This window comes from Microcaecilia unicolor, chromosome 4 (assembly GCF_901765095.1).
Source record: "Microcaecilia unicolor chromosome 4, aMicUni1.1, whole genome shotgun sequence".
In the NCBI taxonomy this organism is placed as follows: Eukaryota; Metazoa; Chordata; class Amphibia; order Gymnophiona; family Siphonopidae; genus Microcaecilia; species Microcaecilia unicolor.
The window spans coordinates 371,638,317-371,651,434 of record NC_044034.1 but is presented as its reverse complement, the minus strand read 5'-3'; positions in this window follow the sequence as shown (position 1 = coordinate 371,651,434).

Genomic DNA, 13,118 nt, shown 5'->3' with positions numbered 1-13,118 from the left:
TCCAGATGAATCTTTCTCTCTGACAGAGGATCAGGATCAGGTCTTCCCAATCACCAGACCCCTTCTCCTTCAAGGTACTGTGTACCTCAGAGGACAGCTGTGGATCACAGTAGCAATTCCTGATCTGTTCAGTACAGTATGGGAACACACTTCTCTCCTTCTTTGTACCAGTGGCGTAGCCACAGGTGGGCCTGGATGGGCCGGGGCCCATCCACTTAGGGCTCAGGCCCACCCAACAGCTGCTCATATTTAGTGCTACCTAGTGGGGATCCCAAGCTTCGCCAGCTGAAGACCTCCCCCTGATGGTGCTGAAAACACTGCTTTCCACTTCAGCAGTCTAAGCTTCCTAAGCTGCTGATACTGGCCTCTTCGCATTGGGGGGGAGGGGAGGAGAACACTTGGTGCCCACCCACTTCTTGACTAGGCCCACCCAAAATCTGCTGTCTGGCTACGCCCCTGCTTTGTACACCTGGGGACAACTGTAGACCAGACTGGTAACCCCTTTGCTTTCTCCTCCCCTTATCTCCTCTTCTTTAGCTCCTAGGGTAGGGGGTTGTTCTAAATGCTCCTTTCTGGACCATAAGTACATAAGTGTTGCCATACTGGGACAGACTGAAGGTCCATCAAGCCCAGCATCCTGTTTCCAACAGTGGCCAATCCAGGTCACAAGTACCTGGCAGAAACTCAGATAGTAGCAACATTCCATGTAGGACCCCAAAGAGTAGCAAGATTCTAGAATTCTAAAGAATAACAAAGATTCCATGCAGAATTTCAAAGTGTAGCAACATTCCATGTAGGACACGAAAGAATAGCAAGATTCCATTTAGAATCCCAAGTACATAAGTACATAAGTGTTGCCATACTGGGACAGACCAAAGGTCCATCAAGCCCAGCATCCTGTTTCCAACAGTGGCCAATCCAGGTCACAAGTACCTGGCAGAAACTCAGATAGTAGCAACATTCCATGTAGGACCCCAAAGAGTAGCAAGATTCTAGAATTCTAAAGAATAACAAAGATTCCATGCAGAATTTCAAAGTGTAGCAACATTCCATGTAGGACACGAAAGAATAGCAAGATTCCATTTAGAATCCCAAGTACATAAGTACATAAGTGTTGCCATACTGGGACAGACCAAACATCCATCAAGCCCAGCATCCTGTTTCCAACAGTGGCCAATCCAGGTCACATGTACCTGGCAAGATCCCAAAGCAGTACAATACATGTTATGCTGCTTAATAAGCAGTGGATTTTCCCCAAGTCCATTTATTTATTTATTTATTGCATTTGTATCCCACTTATTTGCAGGCTCAAAGTGGCTTACATAGTATTGTTAACATAGTTCTTCCAGTATATCAAGTATAATTAGTATTGTGTAGAGAATAGTTAAGGAAAGAAAGAAGAAGGAAGGAATTTATTAGGGTATTTATAGAAGGTGGTCTTTCATAACTGAATGGGTTAGTGAAGTGGATTAGTGGGGCCATTTTATTAATGGCTTATGGACTTTTCTTTTAGGAAGTAATCCAAACCTTTTTTAAACCCCGCTACGCTAACTGCTTTTACCACATTCTCTGGCAATGAATTCCAGAGTTTAATTCACATTGAGTGAAGAAAAGGTTTCTCCGATTCTTTTTACATTTACTACTTTGTAGCTTCACTGCATGCCCCCTAGTCCTAGACCACCTCCACTGAGGAACAGATTCTTCCTAGCTGGACCCCTCCCGTAACTCAGAGTTTTCTACTTCCCTTCAAACGTTCAAGCTTCAATGCTATTGGGCCATTTTCATAGAATAGCCAGTTTTGATTGACACCTTTCTGGAGCAAGGGCCGAGAATGTTCTTCCTGCTACTATTACTACTACTACTACTACTATTTAGCATTTCTATAGCGCTACAAGGCGTACGCAGCGTTGCACAAACATAGAAGAAAGACAGTCCCTGCTCAAAGAGCTTACAATCTAATAGACAAAAAAAAAGTAAGCAAATCAAATCAATTAATGTGAACGGGAAGGAGGAGAGGAGGGTAGGTGGAGGCGAGTGGTTACAACTGGTTACGAGTCAAAAGCAATGTTAAAGAGATGGGCTTTCAGTCTAGATTTAAAGGTGGCCAAGGATGGGGCAAGACGTAGGGGCTCAGGAAGTTTATTCCAGGCGTAGGGTGCAGCGAGACAGAAGGCGCGAAGTCTGGAGTTGGCAGTAGTGGAGAAGGGAACAGATAAGAAGGATTTATCCATGGAGCGGAGTGCAAGGGAAGGGGTGTAGGGAAAGACGAGTGTGGAGAGATACTATAGGAAAGAGCATTTTGGCAGCCTCTACAATCCCTTTTTTTAAATCCTGTTTGTCTGTCTTGAATAGATTGTAAGCTCTGTTGAGCAGGGACCATCTCTTATGTGTTTGTATACAGTGCTGTGTACGTTTAGTAGCGTTATAGAAGTGATAAGTAGCAGCAGTAATAGTGATTTTGTTTGCATTTGAAAATGAAAAGTTGCCTGTTGTTTTAATTGTTATCGTCATGTGCTGGTACTTCGGGAGCTTAGGAAGAAATGCTTCCTGCACGATAAACATCCCGACCCACCTCAGTGTTTAAGAATGGAGGAGGTGTTTATACAATGGGCACTCACAGGAGGTATGAAATACCTCAGATTTCGGTACAGGCCTCTTGGATTGTTGACAGGGCTTTGTCCATAGGAACCAATTCATTTTACTCAAGTAAACTATTAAAGGTTTAGAAATTCTTTTGGAAACTTGCAAGATTCTACAACACTGACAATTACACACTAGTTCAGGCTGTGTGTCTATCAACAAGGCCAGCAACACTTACGTTGAAAGGAAAAGCAGGGTATTAAGATGGAGAATACTTGTAACCTCCAAGAACCCAATCATTCAGGCACATTATTATAGTGTAATGTCTTTGTCACATCTAGTGCAGCCTGACCTCCTGTATGTGGAGAAGGGATTTAGTAGCTGATGCATTCTGATCACATATCACGAAGGAATAAAAGGCAAAATAATTTCATCCTGGTTTTGAAAGGATTAAGGAAATGAAGCAATGATACTCAAGAAAGCAGGAATACAGGATCTTAGTCATCAAAGGTATTTCAGAGAAAAGCTTTGTATTTCTAGTTTTAAATATATCTGTTACCTATTTCAAAGAACTTAAAGCAGCTCTCAGCCATAGTAATTATAACAGTAGTAAAATAAAGAAAATAGAAAATATAGTTAAGAAAATAATTTCAAACCCAACCTTATGTCGCAGTGACATTCAACCCCGTTCTCTCACAGAAAACCTCAACACAACACCACCTTGGGTGAATCTCTGCATAAAGGCGGTTAATAAATCTCAATAAATTAGGACTCCTTTTACTAAGCCGCGGTAAAAAAAAAGTGGCTTGTGATAGTGTAGGCGTGGGTTTTGGGCGCGCGCAGAAATATTTTTCAGTGCATGTATCAAAAAAGCCTTTTTAAATTTTTTGCCGAAAATGGACATGTCCATTTTGGGTGTCTGACCTTACCATGAGCCATAGAACTAGTGGTAAGGAATCTGCGTGGTAAGGACCTACGAGTGTCAGATGCCACTTGGTGGTTAGCTTAGCAGAGTTTAAAAAGGGGTTAGACAGTTTCCTAAAGGACAAGTCCATAAACCACTACTAAATGGACTTGGGAAAAATCCACAATTCCGGGAATAACATGTATAGAATGTTTGTACGTTTGGGAAGCTCGCCAGGTGCCCTTGGCCTGGATTGGACAGGATGCTGGGCTCGATGGACTTAGGGAGCAGAAATCCAAGAGAGGCGTATGTGTTAGGCGGTGAGAGTCTGCTAGGTACGGATGGGGACAGGGATCTTGGGGTGATAGTATCTGAAGGCGATGAAACAGTGTGACAAGGCGGTGGCCATAGCTAGAAGGTTGTTAGGCTGTATAGAGAGAGGTGTGACCAGCAGAAGAAAAGAGGTGTTGATGCCCCTGTACAAGTCGTTGGTGAGGTCCCACCTGGAGTATTGTGTTCAGTTTTGGTAAATTGAGCAATCTTACCCACTTTTAGTGGAGGAATTATTGGGAAAAAGTAAGTGAAGATCACTTGAACACTTTGGAGACCTGTCACATTGCACACAATCGAGTAACATAGTAACATAGTAGATGACGGCAGAAAAAGACCTGCACGGTCCATCTAGTCTGCCCACGATAAACTCATATGTGTATACCTTACCTTGATTTGTACCTGTCTTTTTCAGGGCACAGACCGTATAAGTCTGTGCAGCAGTATTTCCCGCCTCCCAACCACCAGTCCCGCCTCCCATCACCGGCTCCGGCACAGACCCCGTATAAGTCTGCCCTCCCCCATCCTAGCCTCTCAACCACCAACCCCTCTTCCCCCCGTAGTGCTGACACTGTTTTTGTGAGCCAGATATGTTGGTCCATATTATACAGCAATGCCCAAATGCAAAAGTTTTTTGGTAATGGATCTGGTCTAATGTCCAGGGCCGCCGAGAGGGGGGGGGGACAAAATTCCCCGGGCCCGGGCCTCCTGGAGGGCCCGGCGCCGCAGTCCCACCTGCCCTCCCTCGGCTCCGACTCCAATTCTCCCTTCTCCAGCCCCCCCTTACATGTTTCGCCCGCTCTACCATCCGCGTGGTGATTTTCACTACCCTCCATCCGCGTGGTTGCTTGTTTTTAAAGCCCTGAAGACTTCTCCCTCCGACACTGGCAATTGACATAGCCAGCCTTCAGCCAGCGTCGGAGCTTCTCCTCAGGCGCGTCCTGCCTCCTCTAATGCAACTTCCTGTCTTCCGCAGAGGTGGGACGTGCCTGAGAAGCTCCGACGCTGGCTGAAAGCTGGCTATGTCAATCGCCGGTGTCGGAGGGAGAAGTCTTCAGGGCTTTAAAAACGAGCGACCACACGGATGGGAGAGAGTGGGTGGAAGAGACAGAAGTATATACAGGAGGAGAGTAAAAATCACCACGCGGACGGTAGAGCGGGCGAAACATGTAAGACGGGGGGGACTGGAGAAGGGAGAAAGCCGGTGGTGGATGGAGGAGGGGGGCCCCAGCGACCTCGGGTGGAGGGGGGTCCCGGGCCCGGCCCAGTCTCTCGGCGGCCCTGGTAATGTCCTCCACTCAAGAACCACTTTTGGACAGTCTGGCATTTGGAAGCCAAAGCATAATGGGTGTCCGTAAGGATGTCTCCTTGTTGAGTCAGTGAACAATCCCAGTCAAGACCTGTAGCTCAAACTTAGAACTATGAATTTACTGCCGCAGAGAGGAATGGGATAGTTACTGTAACCTCCAAAATCTGGGACTTGTTCAAAAGATGGATCACTAATTAACTGAATTATAGTCTATAAGTAACTAATTTTCTTTGTTCTTCTTGTGGCTCACGTCATATCCTTAATTTAAGTACTTACACAAGAACATAAGAGTTGCCATACTGGGTCAGACCAAAGGTCCATCTAGCCCAGTATCCTGTTTCCAGCAGTGGCCGATCCAGATCACAAGTACCTGGCAGAATTCCAAAGAGAAGCAAAATTCTGGAATCCCAGAGTAACAAGATTCTGTTCTACCAAACCCAGGAACTTGTCCAAACCTTTTTTTAAACCTAGATATGCTCATTGCTGTAGCCACATCCTCTGGTATCTATTCGTTGAGTAAAAAAATATTTCCTCCTATTCATTTTAAAAGCATTACCATGTAACTTCCTTGAGTGTCCCCTAGTCTTTGTACTTTTTGAAAGAATAAATGACTGATTCACGTTTACCTGTCCTATACTGATGGGAACTGCAGCAAACTACGTGGAAGATAGGCAATTGCCTAACTAATACCAAATTACTTGTTTTTGGCTTGTATATATATATATATATGTGTGTGTGTGTGTGTATACTAGCATAGTAGGTACCATGTTAGTGCACTAGCCTAGTTTAATAGTTGCCCAGGCTTTGTATTCCTGTGCATTATATTATTTTAGTTAACATTAATGTTAACGATGTGATACCCGCAAGCGAGCCTTCTCCGGAGTAGCTCCCACACTCTGGAATGCATTGCCTGAAAGGCTCCGCTTAACACAAGACTACCTCTACTTCAGGAAGCAGGTGAAAACTTGGCTCTTCAACCACGCCTTTAATGGAAGACGTAACTAACTTCTTAGTCTCACTCACACACAAGGAGTGACTCAGGCTGCACATACTGGAGCGGGACATGTTTATCCACTCCTACCCTAGCTGAGATAATATTTAACCATCTCTCTGACCTCATATGCAACTTTCTTCAAATCAATCACCTTACTTTCTAATTCTTCCTACTTTCTTACCCATCTATATGTTACAACTTTGCCTTACCCTTCACTACCAATTATAATGTTATAGTACATATTGAGGGGCATAATCGAACGCGAACGCCCATCTCCATGGGCGCCTATCTCGGAGGACGGGTATGCGAAGGGGTGGGACAGACCGTATTTTCAAAAAAGATGGGCGTCCATCTTTGTTTCGATAATACGGTTTGTGCCGGGCAAATGCATCGCTTTTGGGCGGATTTGAGCTGGGCGGTATCGGTTTTCAGCGATAATGGAAACCGAAGCGCCCAGCTCAAAAACGAACAAATCCAAGGCATTTGGTCGTGGGAGGGGCCAGAATTCGTAGTGCACTGGTCCCCCTCACATGCCAGGACACCAACCTGGCACCCTAGGGGGCACTTGTAAAAAGTAAAATTAAAAATTAAAATAGCTCCCAAGTCCATAGCTCACTTCCCTTGGGTGCTGAGCCCCCCAAATCCCCCCAAAAAACCACTGCCCACAACTCTACACCAGTACCATAGCACTTATGGGTGAAGGAGGGCACCTACATGTGGGTACAGTGGGTTTTCGGGGCGGTTTTGAGGGCTTCCATTTACCACCACAAGTGTAACAGGTAGGGGGGGATGGGCCTGGGTCCACCTGCCTGAAGTGCATTGCACCCACTAAATACTGCTCCAGGGACCTCCATAGTGCTGTGATGGAGCTGCGTATGACATTTGAGGCTGGCATACAGGCTGGGGAAAATATTTTTTAAAGTTCTTTTTTTTTGGTGGGAGGGGGTTAGTGACCACTGGTGGTCATCTGGGCAGTTGGGGCACTTTTTGGGGACTTGTTCGTGAAAAAAAAAAGAGTCCAAAAAAAGTGACCCAAATTCTCACTTCTGGCGCCCTTTTTTTTCCATTATAGGCCGAGCACGCCCATCTCTCCTCGGCCGATAAACACGCCCCAGTCCCGCCTTCACCACGCCTCCGACAGGCCCCCATCAACTTTGTTCGTTCCTGCGACAGATTGAAGCTGGAGGCGCCCAAAATCGGCTTTCGATTATACCGATTTGGGCGCCCATGAGAGAAAGACGCCCATCTCCCGGTTTGGGTCGAAATATGGGCGTCTTTCTCTTTCGAAAATAAGCTGGATTGTGTTGTCATTGCAAGTAGTATACATTGCCATACTTTGCATTGTTGTTCGAATATTTTTACTGCTGTAATTGTCTATTGCTCATGTTTGATCTGTTCTTACTGTACACCGCCTTGAGTGAATTCCTTCAAAAAGGCGGTAAATAAATCCTAATAAATTAATAAAATAAAGGTATGAAGTTTAATTTCCTTTCTAAACTGCATATTTTGTTAAACCCTGAACGGCATTCTGAGTCAGATCAAACCCAAATTCTTCACATTCCTTCCCAACCGATAAAGAGGCAGAGGCCCCAGTGAAAGTAGGTTAATGTCACAAAGTGCATCTATAGAGCGCCCCCCCCCAAACCTGTCCTGGGGTCCCCACAGCCAGATGGTTTCTCCGAACTCACAAACCTGTTCCGGGGCAGAGGGACCATGAAAACGAACGAAGCTCACCGGCACGCAGCACCCCCCCAGCGGCGTGCACCCGGGGGGTTCTTTCACTGGGGTGCAGTGCGACCTTGGAGGGTGCTGAACCCGGGGGGGGGGGCGCATCAGCGATCCACCCCTGGTGTCAGCCCCCCTAGGAACGCCACTGTTGAAAACGCAACTGGTTATGGGATCTCCAGTACCCTATGCAAGGGAGTACATTCACGTTACGTGGAGGGGCATTTTCGATATGACGTCTAAATCTGAATTTGGACGTTTTACACAAAACGTCCAAATTCTGAACAGGAATGAAGGTAATTTTCAAAAAACAAAAACGTGCATCTTTTTTTTTCCGAAAATACTGTAGATGTTTTGTGATTTGGACATTTCTTTTTTTTTTTTTTTTTGTCTATTTTGGAAAAAAAAATGTCCAAGTGCAAAACGTACAAAATCAAGCCATTGGGATGTAGGAGGAGCCAGAATTTTTAGTAGACTGGTCCCCCAGACAACCCAGCATCCAATAGGGCACCCTAGGGGGCACTGCAGTGGACTTCATAAAATGCTCCCAGGTACATAACTCCCTACCCCCAACTGTACACCACCACCATAGCACTTATGGGTGAAGTGGGGCACCTATATGTGGGTTTCTGGTGAGTTTTGGAGGGCTCATAGTTTCCTCCACAATTGTAACAGGTAGGGAAAGGTAGAAGGCTGGGTCCACCTGTCTGCAGTGCAGTGCGCCCACTACTAGACTGCTCCAGGAACCTGCATGCTATTCCGATGCACCTGAATATAAAATCTGAGGGTGGCACAGAGGCTGGCAAGTAATGTTTTTTCGAAAAGTACAAAGCACGAAAGGACCTCCACAACTGGATGATGCTATCTTTATTCAAATGACCCAGCACGGGATGTGTTTCAGCGCTCAACATCACCTGCCTCAGGGGTCAAAATCAATGTGAACGCTGCTGAGACTTCCTTGCCAGCTTTCAAAGGCGTGTAGCGCTTCTGACATCAGATTGCGGAACAGTTTCTTGATACAAAGCAAAAAAAAAAAGAGTAAATGTCTGGGAGTTTCAGGTAGATGGGCTTGTCTTTTGTTATCCAATCCCTGTGATTGTTAATATACAGATTCTGTTCTGATTACTTTCTATTATCCTCCTAGCCAGCCTTTGTTACACTGGTTAATAGTTAATAGTCATTTTGTTTCAGGCTACCATTAGTTTTCAGGGGGAGAGTAGAGCCAGGTCTGTTTTCTGAGCATGTAACATTCAAACATACAGTAACATAGTAAATGACGGCAGATAAAGACCTGTACGGTCCATTCAGTCTGCCCAACAAGATAAACTCATTTTACATGGTATGTGACACTTTATACCTGAGTTTGATTTGTCCTTGCCATTCTCAGGGCACAGACCATAGAAGTCTGCCCAGCACTGTTCTTGTTCTAAAAGTTCTGAAGATTCTGGAATCCTAAAGAGTTACAAGATTCCGGAATCCCAATTAGTAGCAACATTCCATGCACAACCCCAAAGAGTAACATAGTAAAAGACAGCAGATAAAGACCTGAATGGTCCATCCAGTCTGTCCAACAAGATAAACTCATTTTACATGGTATGTGATACTTTATTATTCTATCTATCTATCGGCAAAATCAATATAACTCTGAAATTCGTCATATCATGCTACAGTACTTTGAACAACAGTGGCAGAGGCCACTATACCTTCAGGCATCAGGCTGAGATGAAATGAAAACCAGCCCACAGTGAACCTTTTTCACCGCAGTACAATACTAATGAGGGGAGCCAGCCTGCAAATTTCTGACACGCTGGATCGTTCTCAACAGAATTTTTCAGCTTGGAATTCACATGGTTTAATCTTTTCCTCCTCCCACGATTGTAAGCTCTTTGAGCAGGGACTGTCTTTCTTCTATGTTTGTGCAGCGCTGCGTATGCCTTGTAGCGCTATAGAAATGCTAAATAGTAGTAGTAGTAGTAGTAGTAGTCTCTTGTAATCAGAGGTGATATTGTGATGTCATAATGCCTCAGGCCACCAATAAGAGCCAACCTCATCAGTGATGTCACAATGGCTTGATTGTCCTATACTTGGCTCACTTTTATTACATAGCTCTTTGAGCAGGGACTGTCTTTCTTCTATGTTTGTGCAGCGCTGCGTACGCCTTGTAGCGCTATAGAAATGCTAAATAGTAGTAGTAGTAGTAGTCTCTTGTAATCAGAGCTAATATTGTGATGTCATAATGCCTCAGGCCACCAATAAGAGCCAACCTCATCAGTGATGTCACAATGGCTTGATTGTCCTATACTTGGCTCACTTTTATTACATAGCTCTTTGAGCAGGGACTGTCTTTCTTCTATGTTTGTGCAGCGCTGTGTACGCCTTGTAGCACTATAGAAATGCTAAATAGTAGTAGTAGTAGTAGTAGTCTCTTGTAATCAGAGGTGATATTGTGATGTCATAATGCCTCAGGCCACCAATAAGAGCCAACCTCATCAGTGATGTCACAATGGCTTGATTGTCCTATACTTGGCTCACTTTTATTACATAGCTCTTTGAGCAGGGACTGTCTTTCTTCTATGTTTGTGCAGTGCTGCGTACGCCTTGTAGCGCTATAGAAATGCTAAATAGTAGTAGTAGTAGTAGTCTCTTGTAACCAGAGCTAATATTGTGATGTCATAATGCCTCAGGCCACCAATAAGAGCCAACCTCATCAGTGATGTCACAATGGCTTGATTGTCCTATACTTGGCTCACTTTTATTACATAGCTCTTTGAGCAGGGACTGTCTTTCTTCTATGTTTGTGCAGCGCTGCGTACGCCTTGTAGCGCTATAGAAATGCTAAATAGTAGTAGTAGTAGTCTCTTGTAACCAGAGCTAATATTGTGATGTCATAATGCCTCAGGCCACCAATAAGAGCCAACCTCATCAGTGATGTCACAATGGCTTGATTGTCCTATACTTGGCTCACTTTTATTACATAGCACTTTGAGCAGGGACTGTCTTTCTTCTATGTTTGTGCAGCGCTGCGTATGCCTTGTAGCGCTATAGAAATGCTAAATAGTAGTAGTAGTAGTAGTAGTGTCTTGTAACCAGAGCTAATATTGTGATGTCATAATGCCTCAGGCCACCAATAAGAGCCAACCTCATCAGTGATGTCACAATGGCTTGATTGTCCTATACTTGGCTCACTTTTATTACATAGCTCTTTGAGCAGGGACTGTCTTTCTTCTATGTTTGTGCAGCGCTGCGTACGCCTTGTAGCGCTATAGAAATGCTAAATAGTAATAGTAGTAGTAGTCTCTTGTAACCAGAGCTAATATTGTGATGTCATAATGCCTCAGGCCACCAATAAGAGCCAACCTCATCAGTGATGTCACAATGGCTTGATTGTCCTATACTTGGCTCACTTTTATTACATAGCTCTTTGAGCAGGGACTGTCTTTCTTCTATGTTTGTGCAGCGCTGCGTATGCCTTGTAGCGCTATAGAAATGCTAAATAGTAGTAGTAGTAGTAGTAGTGTCTTGTAACCAGAGCTAATATTGTGATGTCATAATGCCTCAGGCCACCAATAAGAGCCAACCTCATCAGTGATGTCACAATGGCTTGATTGTCCTATACTTGGCTCACTTTTATTACATAGCTCTTTGAGCAGGGACTGTCTTTCTTCTATGTTTGTGCAGTGCTGCGTACGCCTTGTAGCGCTATAGAAATGCTAAATAGTAGTAGTAGTAGTAGTCTCTTGTAACCAGAGCTAATATTGTGATGTCATAATGCCTCAGGCCACCAATAAGAGCCAACCTCATCAGTGATGTCACAATGGCTTGATTGTCCTATACTTGGCTCACTTTTATTACATAGCTCTTTGAGCAGGGACTGTCTTTCTTCTATGTGCAGCGCTGCGTACGCCTTGTAGCGCTATAGAAATGCTAAATAGTAGTAGTAGTAGTCTCTTGTAACCAGAGCTAATATTGTGATGTCATAATGCCTCAGGCCACCAATAAGAGCCAACCTCATCAGTGATGTCACAATGGCTTGATTGTCCTATACTTGGCTCACTTTTATTACATAGCTCTTTGAGCAGGGACTGTCTTTCTTCTATGTTTGTGCAGCGCTGCGTATGCCTTGTAGCGCTATAGAAATGCTAAATAGTAGTAGTAGTAGTAGTAGTGTCTTGTAACCAGAGCTAATATTGTGATGTCATAATGCCTCAGGCCACCAATAAGAGCCAACCTCATCAGTGATGTCACAATGGCTTGATTGTCCTATACTTGGCTCACTTTTATTACATAGCTCTTTGAGCAGGGACTGTCTTTCTTCTATGTTTGTGCAGCGCTGCGTATGCCTTGTAGCGCTATAGAAATGCTAAATAGTAGTAGTAGTAGTAGTAGTGTCTTGTAACCAGAGCTAATATTGTGATGTCATAATGCCTCAGGCCACCAATAAGAGCCAACCTCATCAGTGATGTCACAATGGCTTGATTGTCCTATACTTGGCTCACTTTTATTACATAGCTCTTTGAGCAGGGACTGTCTTTCTTCTATGTTTGTGCAGCGCTGCGTATGCCTTGTAGCGCTATAGGAATGCTAAATAGTAGTAGTAGTAGTCTCTTGTAACCAGAGCTAATATTGTGATGTCATAATGCCTCAGGCCACCAATAAGAGCCAACCTCATCAGTGATGTCACAATGGCTTGATTGTCCTATACTTGGCTCACTTTTATTACATAGCTCTTTGAGCAGGGACTGTCTTTCTTCTATGTTTGTGCAGCGCTGTGTACGCCTTGTAGCACTATAGAAATGCTAAATAGTAGTAGTAGTAGTAGTAGTTTCAGTTGGAAAACCAGGAGCAGGAAACCTGGTAAGCTCCTTTGAGCAAGGACCATCCTTCTTTGTTAACTTGTACAGCGCTGCGTAACCCTAGTAGCGCTCTAGAAATGTTAAGTAGTAGTAGTAGTAACCCCACATATACCCAGCAAATGCTTGATTCAATGTGTCTGGTTCAGTGAATTGATTTAAAGCATATTGTATGAAGCTGAATTAAGACCCTTTTGCTTACAAGTGTAGAGAATTTAATAGGAAAATGCCAGTGTTTAAATTGCATTCATTATGTAAAGGCGACTAAATGCTACTTTCCTATTTTTTCCTTATGGATGAAATTTATAAAAATGCAAATAATGAAACCTTGCAGTGAATCTCTAGGGAAGAATGAGTTATAGTTGCCAGAAAGAATTAATATACTGAGCAGGGAGCAGGTTAAGCTTTAAGCTGCCTCAAATTGTA